The sequence below is a fragment of the Schistocerca americana genome, chromosome 1 (genome assembly GCF_021461395.2).
Source record: "Schistocerca americana isolate TAMUIC-IGC-003095 chromosome 1, iqSchAmer2.1, whole genome shotgun sequence".
NCBI lineage: Eukaryota > Metazoa > Arthropoda > Insecta > Orthoptera > Acrididae > Schistocerca > Schistocerca americana.
The window spans coordinates 1,027,109,758-1,027,129,208 of NC_060119.1; positions in this window are offsets into that span (position 1 = coordinate 1,027,109,758).

The window sequence follows — 19,451 nt, forward strand, 5'->3', positions numbered from 1 at the left end:
TGATCGTCATCAAACGCATCCTTAATTTTCTTTCCCATTCTTCTGTATAATTCTTTTCAGCGACTTGAATTCATGAGCTGTTAAGCTGATTGTGTGATACTTCTTGCAGTTGTTTGCTCTTGCATTCTTCGGAATTGTGTCGATGATGTTTTAACGAAATTAAGATATTATATCATCAGACTCATACATTTAAGACACCTACGAGAGTAATCATTTTGCTATTATATCCTCTAATGATTTTAGAAACAATGATGTAATGTTATCCATCTCTGCTGCCTTATTTGATATTAAGTCTTCCAAAGCTCTTTTAAATGCTGCTTCTAACATTGGATTTCCTGTCTTGTCTCTGTTGACTTCTATTTCTTCGTCTATCTCGTCATCAGATAAGTCTTCCCCCTCATAAAAGCCTTCAAAGTACTCTTTCCGCAAATCCGCTCACTCCTCTGCATTTAACAGTGATATTCCCATTGTAATCTTGATGTTACTACATCTACTTGTAATTTCATCGCAGGTTGTTTTGACTTTTCTGTATACTGAGTCAGTCCTCTAGACAATCATTTCTTTTTCGATGTCTTCACATTTTTCATCCGCCCTTCTGCTTTCGCTTTCCTGCACTTCCTATTTACTTCATTCCTAAGTGACTTGTATTTCTGTATCCCTGAATTTACCTGAACATTTTTCTACTTACTTCTTTCATTGATCAGCTGAAATATTTCTTCTTTTATCAATGGTTTCTTCGTAGCTACCTCCTTTGTACCTGTTGTCTTTTCCACCTTCTGTGATGGCCTTTTTAGAGATGTCCATTCCTCTTGAACTGAACTGCCTAGTGAGCTATTCACTATCACAGTGCACAGAGAACTTCAAGTGCATCTCTTCATCCCTTAGTACTTCCGTATCCCACTTCTTCCTGACTAATGTCTTGAATTTCAGCCTACTCTTCATCAATATTAAATTGTGGTCTGAGTCCGTATCTGCTCCTGGGTGCGCCTTACAATCCAGTATCTCATTTCAGTATCTCTGCTGACCATGATGTAATCTGACTAAAGCCTGTCTGTAACTCCTAGCCTTTTCCAAGTATGTCTCCTCCTCTTGAGTAGACTATTCGCCATTACTAGCTAAAATTTATTACATAACTCAATTATATTATCTCCTCTGTCATTCCTGGTACCAAGTACATATTCTTCTGTAATTCTTTCCTCGGTTACTTCCTCCACAACTGCAACCCAATCGTCCATGGCTATTAGATTTCCATAACCCCCTTATGTACTGAATTACTAGTTCATTTTCGGATTGCGACGTCGGTATGTACACCTGAACTATCATTGTCGGTGTTGGTTTGCACTCAGTTCTGATGAGAATGACCCAGTCACTGAACTGTTCTCAGTAACACACTCTCTCTTTTCGTTGAATATTCACTCTTTTCCTCATGGTCATCTCTCCCAATGGCTGTCCCCTCCCGGAGACCCGAATGGATGACTATTCCATAATCTTTTGCCAATGGAAAGATCATCATGACACTTTTTCAATTATAGACCACATACCCTCTGGATGCATATTTTGTGTCTTTAACGCAGAGACTTCAATTGCTTTCTGCATCCCCATCGCAGTGATCAATGCTGATTCTTCCGCCTTTAGAGGCAGTTTCCCACCTCAAGGGGAAGGGAGTGCCCTGAACGTCTGTCCGCTCCTCTGCCCTCTTTGACAAGACCGTTGGCTGAATGAAGGTGACTTCTTATATCAGAAGTCTTCGACCGTCATTTGCCGATGATTTTTATTCAGAATTCAAGCGGTGGTCGGATCCTAACCCAGGACCGAGGACGTTTAAGTTACTAGTCAGAGGCGCTACACCTAGACCATGTGTGCATTTTTGGTATTTCAAATTCTACATTTCATTAAGTTTAAGGTTATGTTTCACGACACTGTTCACATGCGCAACACAGGACCAATAAACAATCAGTATTACCCAGCAATTGAACACGATATGTAAAGTACATGTTACATGATAAGAAAATTTTGGAAAACGAAATATTCAGTATTCACACATATAAACAAAATTTTTATAGAAAGATTACAATCTAGAACCATTTTTTTAGCTAAGCCTCCATTAGAAGAGGCTGAGTTCCACATAACAATAGACAATGGTGCCCAAGTTGAGATCATTTCTTTGATTTTCAGAAGTCTTGGGATATATGATGGCCATTTTGTTTTTCAGTATTCGATTGATCATTAAATTAAAGCCACAGCGAGAAGCCGGTGAAGATTTGGGCAGAGTTTTTCGGCAGTGTCTGTCATGCGTACTTTCGTGTCGAGACTTTTGCCAAGTGTGAACTGGTTTTTGAAGGGTTCGCCTGATTTCATGGAGCCCGCATAACATAACTGACATGCGTTTCTCTCCTCATAACAACTCTTGGCAGCACTCTGCAGGTACAATGAAGACGTTACTGCAGCGTTTTCGATGAATAATATTCGTTTACTTAACATATCTTCTGGTTTCCATCCGTTTCACAAACATGAGCCGCTCCCTAAGAGGATATCATTTTGGTACAACGAGCTGCAGACCAGCATTGGGACTTGATAGTAGCCCACTCGAAGCGTAAATGATTATGAAAACATACTTGACCTATTAGCAATAAATAATCCTGAACAAATAGAGAGCATCATGACAGATACAGAGATTAGTGGCCACAAACCAGCGGTAGCGAGACTGAAGACCGTAACATCCAAATCCAAAGTACATCTATTTAAAAAGATTCCAGAATGAGATTTTCAATCTGCAGCGGAGTGTGCGCTGATATCTGCCAGGAAGTTTCTTTTTTAAAAAGTGATAAAAATTTGATAGACGCCTATTTAAGAGACATGCTCCACTGCTTACGATCTATGTAAGCATAGACCAAATGTGGTTTGAATTCAAAGAAATTGTATCGATGGCAATTGAGAGATATATACTACACAAATTAATAAGAGATGGTACACTAAACAGGTCAGAACATTCTTGCAGAAGCAATAAAAAAGCATGCCAAATCTAAAAGAATGCAAAATACAAAAGATTGACGAAATTTTACAAAACTCGATGTTTAGCACGTACTTCAATGCGAGATACTTTTAATAGTTTCCGCAACGAAACTCTGTCTCGAAATCTGGCAGAAAACCGAAAGAGATTGAGTTGTAGTAAAGTTTGCTTTGAAAAGCGCGCCGCAGCGCGTGAGTGAAGCAGTCGCCCTCCTTTTTCTGGCGGTGGTGCCGTTGTCGCAATTGAAGGCTTCGGTGTCTCCCTCTAGTGGGAAAGGGGAAAAAGTGGGCTGTTCGCGTGGGTTTAAGAAGTGGCTGTATGGGCTCTCGTGGAGAGTTGGCAGTTGGGGCATCAAGAAGCGACTTCTCTGCCGGTGCTAGAGGGACAGCACGCAGACCACGGCATCAGCGTAAGCGACGCGAGCAGCGGCTCCGTGGTATGGGGCGTTAACTGCTCGTCGCGAAACGAAGCTTCCTGAGCGTGGGTCAGCGAGGGGTTTAATTTGCAGTTCGGCCGTATGTTGTCGACCGGCGAGGAGGTTCTGAAAATCGGCTCGCCTTCCTGCATTGACAAGAAATAAACATCGAACTTAAGATCCGCAAATCTGCTTGTAACTGAAGTGTCCACCATAGACATCAACAAACTACTAAAAGGAATTAGGTTCCAAATTCTTACTAGTAACTGACTGATGTGTAAGGAATGCACTTCACATATGAGCAGAGCTGCAGATGGTAAGTTTGGTATTTATTCCCTGTCACAGTAAATATGCAAAGTTGTCCATCAATATTTCACAATAGGTTGACCTTACGACCGTGCAACCAATCACTGAAAACATTCGCATTTGAATTAAGCGATTTAGACATACTACCGAAACTGTTACTACTAACAAGGGGAGGCCGCCAATTGCGAAATTCAGATTCGATTCATACTGCGCATAATAAAAGCTCATGGCCAGAGGTGTAATGTGGCAAAGCACCAAGATGCACTTCTCAGCCGTTGTCGAGAAAATCGACAGTTAAAAGAAACCGTTGCAGTGCAAAACTCTCTACGATTAATAATTCTCTACAGCGTCGTGGCGCAGCGGTAAGGGCTCTGGTTCGTAATCCGAAGGTCGCCGGATCGAATCTCACGCTATGCAACGTTTTTTTTAGTATTTGTTTTTTATAATTCAAATATATATGTATATATATATATATATATATATATGATCCCGGCGATCAGTTGCAACAATTATGCATATAATAAGTTGTTGAAAGTCGTTTGTCGTGGAAAAACTGGCGACTTCGAACATCATTAGGTTTCCCCAAACAAAGTTGTATTTCACAGATGTTATTAATTGTCTTCATAATGTTAACCACTGAGAAACGATATTCCGAAACGAATACGTATAGCGTAAGTCAAACGTTCGAATTAGAATAGAGACCCCACGAACACAAATTTTCTGTGGCAGGTATGAAATATAAACTCCGTTACTCGCTCGTTACACTTGAATGACATGTTGAACGGGCCGAAACGAGCCGCCGCATAACAGCGTAGTTGCCTGCTAACTTCGAAAGAAGGTAGATGCGGTCCCTAGCGCTACTTATAACATTGTCGAAAATCAGTGCGGACGGGAGAGCTTTGGTACACCCTGTTAAAAAAAACGGAAAAATGGAGGCGGTACGATTGGAGAGCGATCCGCCTTCACCAACATGCATAAGCAATTCATTAATACTTTATATATATATATATATATATATATATATATATATATATGAATTACAAAAAACAAATAATAAAAAAAACTGCATGGCGCGAGATTCGATCAGGCGACCTTCGGATTACGAACCCGAGCGCTTACCGCTGCGCCACGACGCTGTAGAAAATTACTAATCGTCGAGAGTATTTCACCGCAACGGTTTCTTTTAACTGTCGATTTTCTCGACAACGGCTGAGAAGTGCATCTTGGTGCTTTGCCACATCACACCTTTGGGCATGAGCTTTTATTATGCGCAGTATGAATCGAATCTGAATTTCACAATTGGCGGCCTCTCCTTGTAAGTGGAAGATGGACCTACGAAAATACTTCTCGCAGTGAACAAAGTAAGAACTTGATATCGTGACAGACCCTTTGATACTGTTCGGGGATGATCCTGTTGCATGTTGGAAAGTCAAAGCACTCGAAAATTGCAGCGAAATGCAGGAACATGAGGGATTCGACATTTGGTACAAGAACAGTCAGTTGGCCCTCTATACAAACACATACAACACACTGTGCATAATCAGGTGGGAACAACTACTGTTATTACATTACGTCATGTTTCATCAACCGCAGAAAATAGACACAATCGTCAGATTTCCACAAGTACGCAGCAAGGATTTGCACGATTACTGGAGTAGATATATAACATCCAAGACCGGTATCACGTATTGTCTCGGGTTTGCCTACTAAGCGCACCAGTTGAGGAATGCCCCTTCAACCGCTTCAGCAGACGTGACAAGAGAAGCGTTGTGGATTACAGAGAGGTTTCCTCCTGAAATTCCGAAAACGTGTAGCATGCAGTGTAAGGTGTCAGGCAAATCCAAAACCTTCCATGAATACCCTGACATGATAAGCAAATCCAGTAGTATGTCACATAGCTCCGAATAAATCGTGACATTAAATTAACCAAAGTAATACGAGTAACGAGTGAGCAAATGGAATACCACAGACTAACACAAGAATGCCTAAATGCATGTCATACCTTCCCACCGTGAGACAGACACAGTTCCGAGGGGAGAAACGAGAGCAGAAGCCGAGAGCAGAACCGTGTTAAGCGAGAAGGCCCTACGATAAGGGATGGGACACCCACGTCGCCATCTAACCGCTACGACCACACCACCCGCAAGTTCTTTAGCGTGAGACTTTTCTGCGTCTCTGTTACGTTAGGACCACCCCCCAGCCCATGTTAAAAGCTAGAGCCCTCCAGAAGAACAGTATAAATCTTACGATAACACAAAAAAGGGCCGCCCCCTGACGAACACCGACAAGGTAATGAACGCACGCGATGCCACATTTTTGAGCGCATAAGGCTTTACTCAGAACTGCAGAAGTCTCATCTGTTACATCCCCTTTACGTCATACTAGTGTCGATCGTCAATTAAAGCTCATGGTGTTCACATTTGCCACTTGAAGTAAAAATCTGAAACTCGATGATTTTTCTGTTATATAGTTATTGAGAAGCCACATCAGCCACAGTAATTTACGACAAGTTAGATAAGTAATTAAAGATAATTGAGGATCACTGTAGACCATTTGATAGTTTTCTCTTTTGTGAAACTTAATTTAAACCTAGATTATAGATGTGATATGGCATAGGTCACCCTTCGATCCATTGTAGAACTTGGAAACCCTTTCAGGGAAAATTCGTTCACATTTTTGTTGAACGCAGAAGGTTTTTACCATCCCGTATTAAAACATTTCCTTTTATCAGTAGTGCAATTTATAAACAATGTTTTGTCAGTAGAATAAAATTTCCAATGGTAAACGTAACTGCTTTTCCGACGTTATTTTACCAGCTAACTAAAAATAGGAAAGCCTTGAACCCCTTCCACTAAACTTAGTTAGTATTAAGATTCTTTTACAGGGAGTGCTGTAGAGCTGACGCTGAAATCATTAAGTATTTGGTTATATCATCGCTGAACTCTTCTGAAATCTACATGTCATGTGTGGTCTGGCGTCTCCTTACCAGCAACAGGTCCCAGGTTCAAACTAGTCAATTCCCTAAAAAACACGCTCAGAGCGTCGTTGCGCGAATGTGGTAGGGAGACACGATATAGAACAAACAGACACCACGCAGAATGTTTAGAAAATGGCGACCCTGCCAGGATGCTAAAATACCATGATTGAAGGTCGACTACATGCCTAACTAGGTCAGAAAAATATCCTGTTGAAAAATTTTCGTAGTAAAAAAATTTTTTTCTAAAGTTATACATAGTCTAAAACAGTAGCTACAGCGATAGATAGTAATAAAGTATTCAATAGATAGACATTACAGCACAGACAATAGCATAATTAAGTTCTGATTTTTAATATTGTTAGAATTAATTTTTCTCCTCAATGCAAGCGCACAGGTGGCGGATACATCGTTGACAAGTTGGTTCTGACCCAACAAGTAAGTGAATGGATTGTCAGTCTTGGTAGTGTCAAGTCGTGTGAACAAAAAGTTTATGAAACGCGTGAGATCGTATGAGCGCATGTTGACTCGAAGTAGGGCGCGTGAATTGCTTTTAAAACAGAAAATAAGGGATTCGGAAAGATTAGCAATGGCAGATCGACACCTTGACCGAATTGAGGTAGAGACCCAGCATGAAAATGGACAGAGAATAGAGGACAGTACAACAGACGATGCAGTATCGCGAGAAATAGGACATATAACGCACCATAACGAGGATAATGTACGTCAAGGCATAGAAAACATAAGTCAGCATACGACAGAGCAGTAGGAAAGTAGAGAGACAGTCGATGAGGATTCTAACTTGCGTCTTGAATACGTAGAACCCATAGTACAAGTAATCAGAGCTCCCTCACCACAGAGTACAAGGAATGCGAGCAGAAACGTGTCACAGCACAGTTCAATGCAATCGGTTGCGAACCAACACTTGGGCGAAAACACAGAACGTAGGACGTCGGAAGAAAACGCAATAGGACCCACCAATCTGGCAGAATTAATACAATTAGTAACGGAAACCATGAAAAGACAAAATAAAGAAATTGCGAACCAAATTAAAATTCAGAATGCAGAAATGACGAAACAAAATGCAGAAACCACGAGACAAATGCGTGAGATTAAAGAACAAAACAAAAAAATTCAGTTACACCGAAGTCATATTGAAGACGAGGCAAAAGAATAGCGAGAAGTGATAGGAAACTTAATAACAGGTTACAATCAATTGAGGACAGACATTGACAAGGTACAAGCGGACGTACAAACATTGCGTAATGACATTCAGGACGAGATCAAAACATTACATAACAACACCCAGGGAGAAGTCAAGAAACTAGAGAAACAGATAAACGAAATTACTAGACAAGCAGCAGGTACAGCACGTGAAATAGTTGAAAACAGTGTGTTACACAAACGTATCACAAAAGCAGCGCTGAAAGGATATGATAACCGCATAGTCAGAATAGAGGCGCAAACGAAGCGACAATTTCAGAAATTACGAACAGAGCTGTTGCAAACCATTGAAGAGCGTAGTGAACAGGATCGAACAAGCACAGAGTCTGCAACCACATCCGTATCTGTAACAGCACCGGAAAAACAAGCAATTAACGAAGATATCATGCATTTGCGATTCCAATCGCAGGCGGAAAGTAACATACGTGAAATCAGACAGCCTGCACCGCGGGTACACGAAAGTTACAGTGGACAATATCCAATGCATCTACCACAACCGGAAAGAACGACGGGAGAAATGATCAGAAACAAAAGTGGCGAAGAATCGCGAATTTTATATGGAACTATGACGGAGTACGACAACGATCATTTCCTCACAGTCAGAAAATTTCAACACTTTCGAGAAGGAAACTCATTACATCCACGAACGTTTATTGATCAATTCCGAGTAGGATTACCAGAACACTGGACGCCAGCACACAAAGTAGACTTTATATGTGCACACATGTCAGGAACAGTCGCAGAAACCATGCAGAATGTTGCAGCGACATGCCGATCGTACGAAGATTTCAGAGAGAAGTTTCTCTCACGATATTGGTCCAGCGAAGCACAGAACAGAGTGAAGTACGAATTATTACAGAACCCATATTTTGAAAATTCAGGAGAGAAGAGTCCCGTGAAATTTTTCGAATTAATGGCAAAGAAAAATCAATGCTTAGATGTACCATACAGTGATGGAGAGTTGATTAAATTATGCGCGATGAAGCTACCATTGGAATACCAGCAATCATTAGTAGGTCGCGGAGGCAATGACGTCGAAGCATTTAAAGGTATTCTAAGGGAACAAGAGTTCATTTTTTCGGAAGATGACGCGAGAAAAAGACGAAGCGCACGTGAAAACGAAAGCAAAAAGCAGTGGAATCCACAAGACACAGTACGAAGAAACAATAATTACGAACCATGTGATAACTTCGCACCAAGAAACGACAATAGATTTCAACAAAGAACCGGTTATGGATTTAGAAGAGAATATGGCAATAACTATAATTCACCCAGGAACGGCAACAACTACTACAGAGGGAATAACGACAACCGGAACGGGTACTGGAGAACCAATAGACCGACAAATTATCAACAAAGAAACCACTATCAACAAGCTGAACAAGAAAAGAGAATAAAGATAGAAGAGGTGGAGGTAAGACCACCAAATCCCGATAAACGTTCGAATTGACAGCTAAGCGCCCATGCCAAAGAGAATGACGCACCGACCCAGGACAATTGCAGCACCTTGAACAGAGAAGTAAAAATCTTAATACGAGAAGAGAAGAAGGAAGAAACAAATCCGCAGGGACCAGATGAAAACGAAGACAAGAAAATAACAATATCGTGTTGGGACGAATTAATACTGACGAGGAAGATGAATTACCAGAGGCACGCACAACGAATGTAGGAGGAAAGGACGAAGTAATGAGTATTGCAGAACTATTTGAGATGGAAACCAGGGAAAGCGAATTCAATGAGGATAATGCGCAGTCGACAGAAGCTGAAAATAAGTTACGAGTGGGCACACAACCCAACGTATATAATGAAGGAAGTTATGAAGCGATAATTAGAGCATTTAGATGAGATTATGTGGAAGTAGCGACGAAGAAGGAGAAGATAGACGAGGATGAGGAAAAAGTAGAGGATGTTGAAGAAAGCGTAAATGAAGGAAGAAATAGAGAAGAGGAAATAAAAGAGAGAGAAGTAGCAGTCGAAGCTTATCCTACAGAAAGTTCGAATTCACAAGGGAAATTCCTAAAAAGACTCATGTATGATACAGTGGAGGATTCGTTGATGCAATAAGAAGAAGAACAGAACCAACACTTTCAAATTCAACCAATTGTGAAGGCCATGGTAAAGCATATCCCAGTCAATATTGTAATTTATAGCGGAAGTGAACTGACTGCGATCCCAGAAAATTTATTCATGCAGTGTAATGCCAATGAGGAATTGCCAGTTCTCAAAACACGTAAGATTAAAGTAAGAGGTCCTATTAGAAACAATGCTGCGGATGTTACGAGACAAACAAGGTTAACTCTTTCGTGCCAAGGTCAAAAGATCGAAGCCAACTTTGTGATTATACCTAAACTAACTGTAGATTTGATTATAGGCGCAGATTTTTTAAATGAGAGACGAGCGATATTAGATATGGGGAAAGGTAGCGTAATATTCGGGAATGTCACACTTCTCTTTGAGCAAAAGTTGAAATTAGAAGAAATACTAGTTATAAACAAACAAGAATGATGCGAGATAAAGAGGACGAAGAATTAGAATGGTATGCACAAAAGGGGAATCGCCTCAACTCATGTTAGAAGTTAATAAAGAAATCGACGAAAAACTGCAAGAAGTTCAAGGTATTTCGGAACACAGTAAAAGAGAATTAGAGGGTATTTTACGAGATAAAGCAGAGGTATTTTTACCTAAGACTGGCAGTGTTAAGCACTTTCAGTACAAGTTTGAAGTAAAACAGCACAAACCATTTAGAGTGCCACCCTATACAATCCCATTAAGCTACAGGAATAAAGTATTCCCAGGAGATACCTAAAATGTTATATGACGATATTATTGAACCAGCAACCTCCACATATAACAGCCCGTTCCATATTGTACAAAAACGAGATGGTAATATCAGGTTAGTGCTTGATTCCAGACAGATCAACACAATCATAATCACTGAGACAGATCGCCCAGAAAAATTAGAGGAATTGATACAAAACTTCCACAGTGCTAAGATATTTTCATCAATTGATTTACGGAGTAGTTTCTGGAAAATAGAATTGGGCCCAGAATGTAGAAAATTTACAGCATTTATCGTATTCGGTAGATGTTACCAGTTTAAACGATTGCCATTTGGTTTAAACATATCATCAGCAGCGTTTATTAGGGGATTTAATACTATACTCAGTCCTGAAATTTTACAAAAAAATACTTGTTATGTTGATGATGTGATTATAGCAGAACCCTCTTGGGAACATCACAACGACACATTAAATCAGTTTTTACAGATCATGAAAGAGCATGGGGTCACAGTAAATATAACAAAATCTAAATTTGGAAGGCGAGGGTCAAATTTCTAGGACACATAATTTCAGAGAAAGGGGTAATGCCCGACCCAGAAAAACTAACGGCAATCAAAGAATTCTGTACTCCATATAATAAGAAAACTCTCTGAGGATTTCTAGGTCTCACCGGATTCTATAAAAAATTTATTTGGATCGACTCTCTCGCAACACCAGGCTTATGTGCATTGACTGAAAAAAACACGCCATGGGTATGTGATCAACAAGCCAATGAAGAATTTTCAAAAGTGAAAAACGCACTAACAACAGCACCGATTTTAGCACATCCTGATCTAACACAAAATTTTTGTATGGCCACTGATAGCGCGAAAACAGGTTTAGCAGTTGTTTTATTCCAAGAATACGAACAGGCAGGGCTAAGATCATATAGAACAATTGCATTTTTCAGTCGGGTACTCACAAAAAGCGAAAAAAACCATTCAGTCACGGAACTCGAAGCATTGGCCATTGTATGGGGCTTCCAACGTTTTCGATACTTCCTATTCGGAAGAAAAACGAAAGTATACACTGACCAAAAAGCATTAGAATTTCTGTTATCCACCAAACTAATTCATGGGAGGTTAGCCAGATGGATGTTAATACTACAAGAATTTGACTTCACTATTACACACATACCAGGACCAGCGAACGTATTAGCAGATGCTTTATCACGATGTCCACAGGGTGCATCCAATAACATAGGTTTGGAAGCAGCAGAAGACCAGTTTACAATGTACTATATGAAACAAGTACCTTTCGAAAACTACATTACGACAGCATTGAAAAACATAGGCAAAGAACAGGACAAGGATCCCTAAATACTAGGAATCAAACACAAGTGGAGAAGTAAGGATTTTCCAGGCATTCGACAGCACTATCTCGTAAAAAACAATGTTTTATTTTTTAGACGAAATGTTGCAATGAATGAATGATTAATTTATATCCCAGATGAACTAATTAATAAGTACATATGGTATACACATTTAAGTAATGGCCACTTTGGACCAAAGAAATGCTTTTTAAAAATAAAATAAACAAGCCATTTTCCTAATATGGAAAGACGAATTAGAACAGGATTAGTCAAACGCAAAAAATGTATGAGGGCTAAACACGTCACTTTCCAAACCAAGCCACCTATGTTTCCAGTAATCCCTAAAAGATTAAAACAAATAGCTGCAACAGATTTGATGGGGCCCCTCCCACGCACAAAAATGGATATATTTTCATATTTGTCGTTTTGGAACTTACTTCTAAATATGTTACCTTGACACCATTAAAACAGGCAACAGGTCTTACTATAAGTAAAGCATTTAGACAAGATTTTCTCAGACAAGTAGGTAGAGTGGAAAGAATAATTTCGGATAATGGCCCACAATACAAATCAGTTCAATGGCAGAACACGTTAAAACAACACAAAATAAAACCCATCTACATATCTAAGTACAAACCTAGCGTAAATCCAGCAGAACGATCTATGAAGGACATAGGCACTTTATTTCGATTATATGCAGGCAAAAGACACAACACTTGGGATATATACCTTAAAGATTTTCAAGAAGTAATAACTGTAATGCCACATAGCACTACACTACTACCTCCAGTTACTGTACTTAAAAATATTGAACCCCCAAACATAACCAGAGAAAATGTTAGATTTCCTATTGTACCACATAGACAGCACGAACAAGTCATAACAACAGCACTTTCCAACATCAGAAAGGCAGCCATTAAAAGAAAAGAAAGAGGAGATAGAACAGCAATTAAAAGAACATTCTCAGTCGGCCAGAAAGTATTTGTAAAAACACACCATCTCTCCAGCAAACAGAAACACAAAATACATAAGTTTTACACTGCATATAATTAGCCGATTTGCTCATGATAATGCTGTGGAACTAATGAACCCAAAAACAGGCAAAACCTTAGGACTTCACCATGTGAGCCATATCAAAAAGTCTGAAGATTAATTTTATTACTGGTAAATAATCAGCACAATATTTTAAGATTATGTTGCAGATAAGATCGTCAGGAGAAAGAAGAATGAAGAGAGAGGAAGGTGGGAAAAAGAAAGTAGTTTCAATAAAAACAAAAACAAAAATAACATCAATATTACCATAGATTAAGGTGAAGGGATAAAGACAAGATAGTCTAACAGCATGAAATACTAAAATGCTATACACCACGACACTACACAAAAAATAAAAGTAAAACGAATTTGAGGATTTTTGTAGAAGTTAAGATTCAAAATATCTTAGAATTGTAACATGGAAAGAGCGCCGAAATTTGTAAAGCTTTTTAAGAAGGCGTAAATCAATGTAGGTACTAGACATATGTTAGATGGTTATAAGTAAAACTTTTTGTAAGAACCATTCTAAATACTCCAGCAAAGACCAGGTGCAACGACCCACAAGTTGCAACACAAGAAGTATTAAGAAAGAAAAGGACATAATTAGCAAGACACAATTCCTACAAGGCAGAAGCGTCGAGAGAAGGGAAAGGACAGCGAGACCAACAGAGGGCCCTTGTAGAGTGGGCAATAAATTTGCCCGCTAGGCGGAACCCTGCTGGGACGGAACACGGACCCGCACAGTAGCAGAGCCCTGCAGAGACGCGACGGGACACCGAACGCCGAACGGGTCTCCGAGTGCCCCCACTCAGCGGAGCGAGCAAAAAACGGCCCGACGAGAAGACCGCTTGGGCAAGCCACCACTGGCAAAAAAAAAAAAAAAAAAAGCTGTGTAAAAGTCACACTACCGCTATTAAACAGCACGCTGATGCACGAAACTGAGGAAAACGTATACAAAGTAGAAATGACGTGTCCAAACCATTTATCAAACTGTTACTAGGAGGATAACTTCAAGGTGACTAGCTATCAACAAATATTTCCATATGCTGCCCAGAGAAGAACCAAGAAGCAAGTAAGAAGCAGAGAAAAAGCAGGAAGAACAGAAGTTGAAGATTCGCAAGATAGGGACCAAGAAAGAAGATGGGTGAAGAATAGATGACATACCTTCCCAAATCCCTATCCTATTGTAAACTAGTCGTCTGCAAAGTATTACAACGAAAAACGACCGCTTTCAGCGACACATAACGATGACTTTTACGCATACAAAGCCAGTAAACCACGAGATTCTGCACTCACAGCTCCATTCCATTATGGGACCTCCACAACAGCAACACGCACTTGCAAAGCCAACAAGGAACGACGAACAAAGCTGTATATCAAATACTTGCCCACATCCATCTCACTCAAGTCCATCACCTCCGTGCAAAAACATTTGTCAACCTCATGCTTAAACATTCATAGGATTGTGTGAATGTGTGAAATCAAATTATGTGATGTAGGAATTGTGCAAAAGAAACGTGTGAAAAACTAAATAAGTTAAGCACACCAGATGGCTAATAAACTACAAAATAACAGTCATTGACTATGGACTTAAATAAAAAATAGACTATCGATAAAAATAAGTCATTAGTTCTGAAATGGACAGTATATAAAGAACAAAAGTAAGGCATAATAAACACTAAAACTATATGCCACTTATTTTCTCCTCATAAAAATAAAAGAATAACTATATTTTACTTATTTTCTCCTTATAAAAACAAAGAATAAAAAATTATCTTTTGGATGTTTTCCCTGTTTTTAACATTTGTACTATTTGTTATGATAATATCTCAATACTTGTGTATGTATATTTCTTTGTCAAAGCAATTCTTGGAAATAATTCTTATTTGTTAGTGTAACAATGTTGAAATGAGTGTCTAGCAACAAAAACATTTTACTTGTACATGATGTTTATAAAATGTGTTCGGAATAGATTTTACTTAATTACTACATTTATAAAAACAACATTTCTAAGAAAATCGATGTGAAAGACTCCTCACTTTCGATAACAAACTTCTTAAAAAACAAACTTCACACTTAAATAAAGAAAGAAAATAATAAAAAACTAATAATAGCATAAAAATATTCTCTTGTCATTTTTAAGAATAATGCGGAAGAATAGAAAAATATAAATTAGTAATACAAACTAGCATAGAACCAGAATAACGTGGCTGAACAGTAGGCAACAAAATTTAGATAAAGCAATAATTTTTGACTGAGTTAGACAACGATTCAATCATTGCCTAACTTTAGTGCAAAAATTAAGTTCGAAGGGTGGTGATATATAAGGCGTCAGGCAAATCCAACACCTTCCATGAAAACCCTGACATGATAAGCAAATCCAGTAGTATGTCACATAGCTCCGAATAAATCGTGACATTAAATTAACCAAAGTAATACGAGTAACGAGTGAGCAAATGGAATACCACAGACTAACACAAGAATGCCTAAATGCATGTCATACCTTCCCACCGTGAGACAGACACAGTTCCGAGGGGAGAAACGAGAGCAGAAGCCGAGAGCAGAACCGTGTTAAGCGAGAAGGCCCTACGATAAGGGATGGGACACCCACGTCGCCATCTAACCGCTACGACCACACCACCCGCAAGTTCTTTAGCGTGAGACTTTTCTGCGTCTCTGTTACGTTAGGACCACCCCCCAGCCCATGTTAAAAGCTAGAGCCCTCCAGAAGAACAGTATAAATCTTACGATAACACAAAAAAGGGCCGCCCCCTGACGAACACCGACAAGGTAATGAACGCACGCGATGCCACATTTTTGAGCGCATAAGGCTTTACTCAGAACTGCAGAAGTCTCATCTGTTACATCCCCTTTACGTCATACTAGTGTCGATCGTCAATTAAAGCTCATGGTGTTCACATTTGCCACTTGAAGTAAAAATCTGAAACTCGATGATTTTTCTGTTATATAGTTATTGAGAAGCCACATCAGCCACAGTAATTTACGACAAGTTAGATAAGTAATTAAAGATAATTGAGGATCACTGTAGACCATTTGATAGTTTTCTCTTTTGTGAAACTTAATTTAAACCTAGATTATAGATGTGATATGGCATAGGTCACCCTTCGATCCATTGTAGAACTTGGAAACCCTTTCAGGGAAAATTCGTTCACATTTTTGTTGAACGCAGAAGGTTTTTACCATCCCGTATTAAAACATTTCCTTTTATCAGTAGTGCAATTTATAAACAATGTTTTGTCAGTAGAATAAAATTTCCAATGGTAAACGTAACTGCTTTTTCGACGTTATTTTACCAGCTAACTAAAAATAGGAAAGCCTTGAACCCCTTCCACTAAACTTAGTTAGTATTAAGATTCTTTTACAGGGAGTGCTGTAGAGCTGACGCTGAAATCATTAAGTATTTGGTTATATCATCGCTGAACTCTTCTGAAATCTACATGTCATGTGTGGTCTGGCGTCTCCTTACCAGCAACAGGTCCCAGGTTCAAACTAGTCAATTCCCTAAAAAACACGCTCAGAGCGTCGTTGCGCGAATGTGGTAGGGAGACACGATATAGAACAAACAGACACCACGCAGAATGTTTAGAAAATGGCGACCCTGCCAGGATGCTAAAATGCCATGATTGAAGGTCGACTACATGCCTAACTAGGTCAGAAAAATATCCTGTTGAAAAATTTTCGTAGTAAAAAAATTTTTTTCTAAAGTTATACATAGTCTAAAACAGTAGCTACAGCGATAGATAGTAATAAAGTATTCAATAGATAGACATTACAGCACAGACAATAGCATAATTAAGTTCTGATTTTTAATATTGTTAGAATTAATTTTTCTCCTCAATGCAAGCGCACAGGTGGCGGATACATCGTTGACAAGTTGGTTCTGACCCAACAAGTAAGTGAATGGATTGTCAGTCTTGGTAGTGTCAAGTCGTGTGAACAAAAAGTTTATGAAACGCGTGAGATCGTATGAGCGCATGTTGACTCGAAGTAGGGCGCGTGAATTGCTTTTAAAACAGAAAATAAGGGATTCGGAAAGATTAGCAATGGCAGATCGACACCTTGACCGAATTGAGGTAGAGACCCAGCATGAAAATGGACAGAGAATAGAGGACAGTACAACAGACGATGCAGTATCGCGAGAAATAGGACATATAACGCACCATAACGAGGATAATGTACGTCAAGGCATAGAAAACATAAGTCAGCATACGACAGAGCAGTAGGAAAGTAGAGAGACAGTCGATGAGGATTCTAACTTGCGTCTTGAATACGTAGAACCCATAGTACAAGTAATCAGAGCTCCCTCACCACAGAGTACAAGGAATGCGAGCAGAAACGTGTCACAGCACAGTTCAATGCAATCGGTTGCGAACCAACACTTGGGCGAAAACACAGAACGTAGGACGTCGGAAGAAAACGCAATAGGACCCACCAATCTGGCAGAATTAATACAATTAGTAACGGAAACCATGAAAAGACAAAATAAAGAAATTGCGAACCAAATTAAAATTCAGAATGCAGAAATGACGAAACAAAATGCAGAAACCACGAGACAAATGCGTGAGATTAAAGAACAAAACAAAAAAATTCAGTTACACCGAAGTCATATTGAAGACGAGGCAAAAGAATAGCGAGAAGTGATAGGAAACTTAATAACAGGTTACAATCAATTGAGGACAGACATTGACAAGGTACAAGCGGACGTACAAACATTGCGTAATGACATTCAGGACGAGATCAAAACATTACATAACAACACCCAGGGAGAAGTCAAGAAACTAGAGAAACAGATAAACGAAATTACTAGACAAGCAGCAGGTACAGCACGTGAAATAGTTGAAAACAGTGTGTTACACAAACGTATCACAAAAGCAGCGCTGAAAGGATATGATAACCGCATAGTCAGAATAGAGGCGCAAACGAAGCGACAATTTCAGAAATTACGAACAGAGCTGTTGCAAACCATTGAAGAGCGTAGTGAACAGGATCGAACAAGCACAGAGTCTGCAACCACATCCGTATCTGTAACAGCACCGGAAAAACAAGCAATTAACGAAGATATCATGCATTTGCGATTCCAATCGCAGGCGGAAAGTAACATACGTGAAATCAGACAGCCTGCACCGCGGGTACACGAAAGTTACAGTGGACAATATCCAATGCATCTACCACAACCGGAAAGAACGACGGGAGAAATGATCAGAAACAAAAGTGGCGAAGAATCGCGAATTTTATATGGAACTATGACGGAGTACGACAACGATCATTTCCTCACAGTCAGAAAATTTCAACACTTTCGAGAAGGAAACTCATTACATCCACGAACGTTTATTGATCAATTCCGAGTAGGATTACCAGAACACTGGACGCCAGCACACAAAGTAGACTTTATATGTGCACACATGTCAGGAACAGTCGCAGAAACCATGCAGAATGTTGCAGCGACATGCCGATCGTACGAAGATTTCAGAGAGAAGTTTCTCTCACGATATTGGTCCAGCGAAGCACAGAACAGAGTGAAGTACGAATTATTACAGAACCCATATTTTGAAAATTCAGGAGAGAAGAGTCCCGTGAAATTTTTCGAATTAATGGCAAAGAAAAATCAATGCTTAGATGTACCATACAGTGATGGAGAGTTGATTAAATTATGCGCGATGAAGCTACCATTGGAATACCAGCAATCATTAGTAGGTCGCGGAGGCAATGACGTCGAAGCATTTAAAGGTATTCTAAGGGAACAAGAGTTCATTTTTTCGGAAGATGACGCGAGAAAAAGACGAAGCGCACGTGAAAACGAAAGCAAAAAGCAGTGGAATCCACAAGACACAGTACGAAGAAACAATAATTACGAACCATGTGATAACTTCGCACCAAGAAACGACAATAGATTTCAACAAAGAACCGGTTATGGATTTAGAAGAGAATATGGCAATAACTATAATTCACCCAGGAACGGCAACAACTACTACAGAGGGAATAACGACAACCGGAACGGGTACTGGAGAACCAATAGACCGACAAATTATCAACAAAGAAACCACTATCAACAAGCTGAACAAGAAAAGAGAATAAAGATAGAAGAGGTGGAGGTAAGACCACCAAATCCCGATAAACGTTCGAATTGACAGCTAAGCGCCCATGCCAAAGAGAATGACGCACCGACCCAGGACAATTGCAGCACCTTGAACAGAGAAGTAAAAATCTTAATACGAGAAGAGAAGAAGGAAGAAACAAATCCGCAGGGACCAGATGAAAACGAAGACAAGAAAATAACAATATCGTGTTGGGACGAATTAATACTGACGAGGAAGATGAATTACCAGAGGCACGCACAA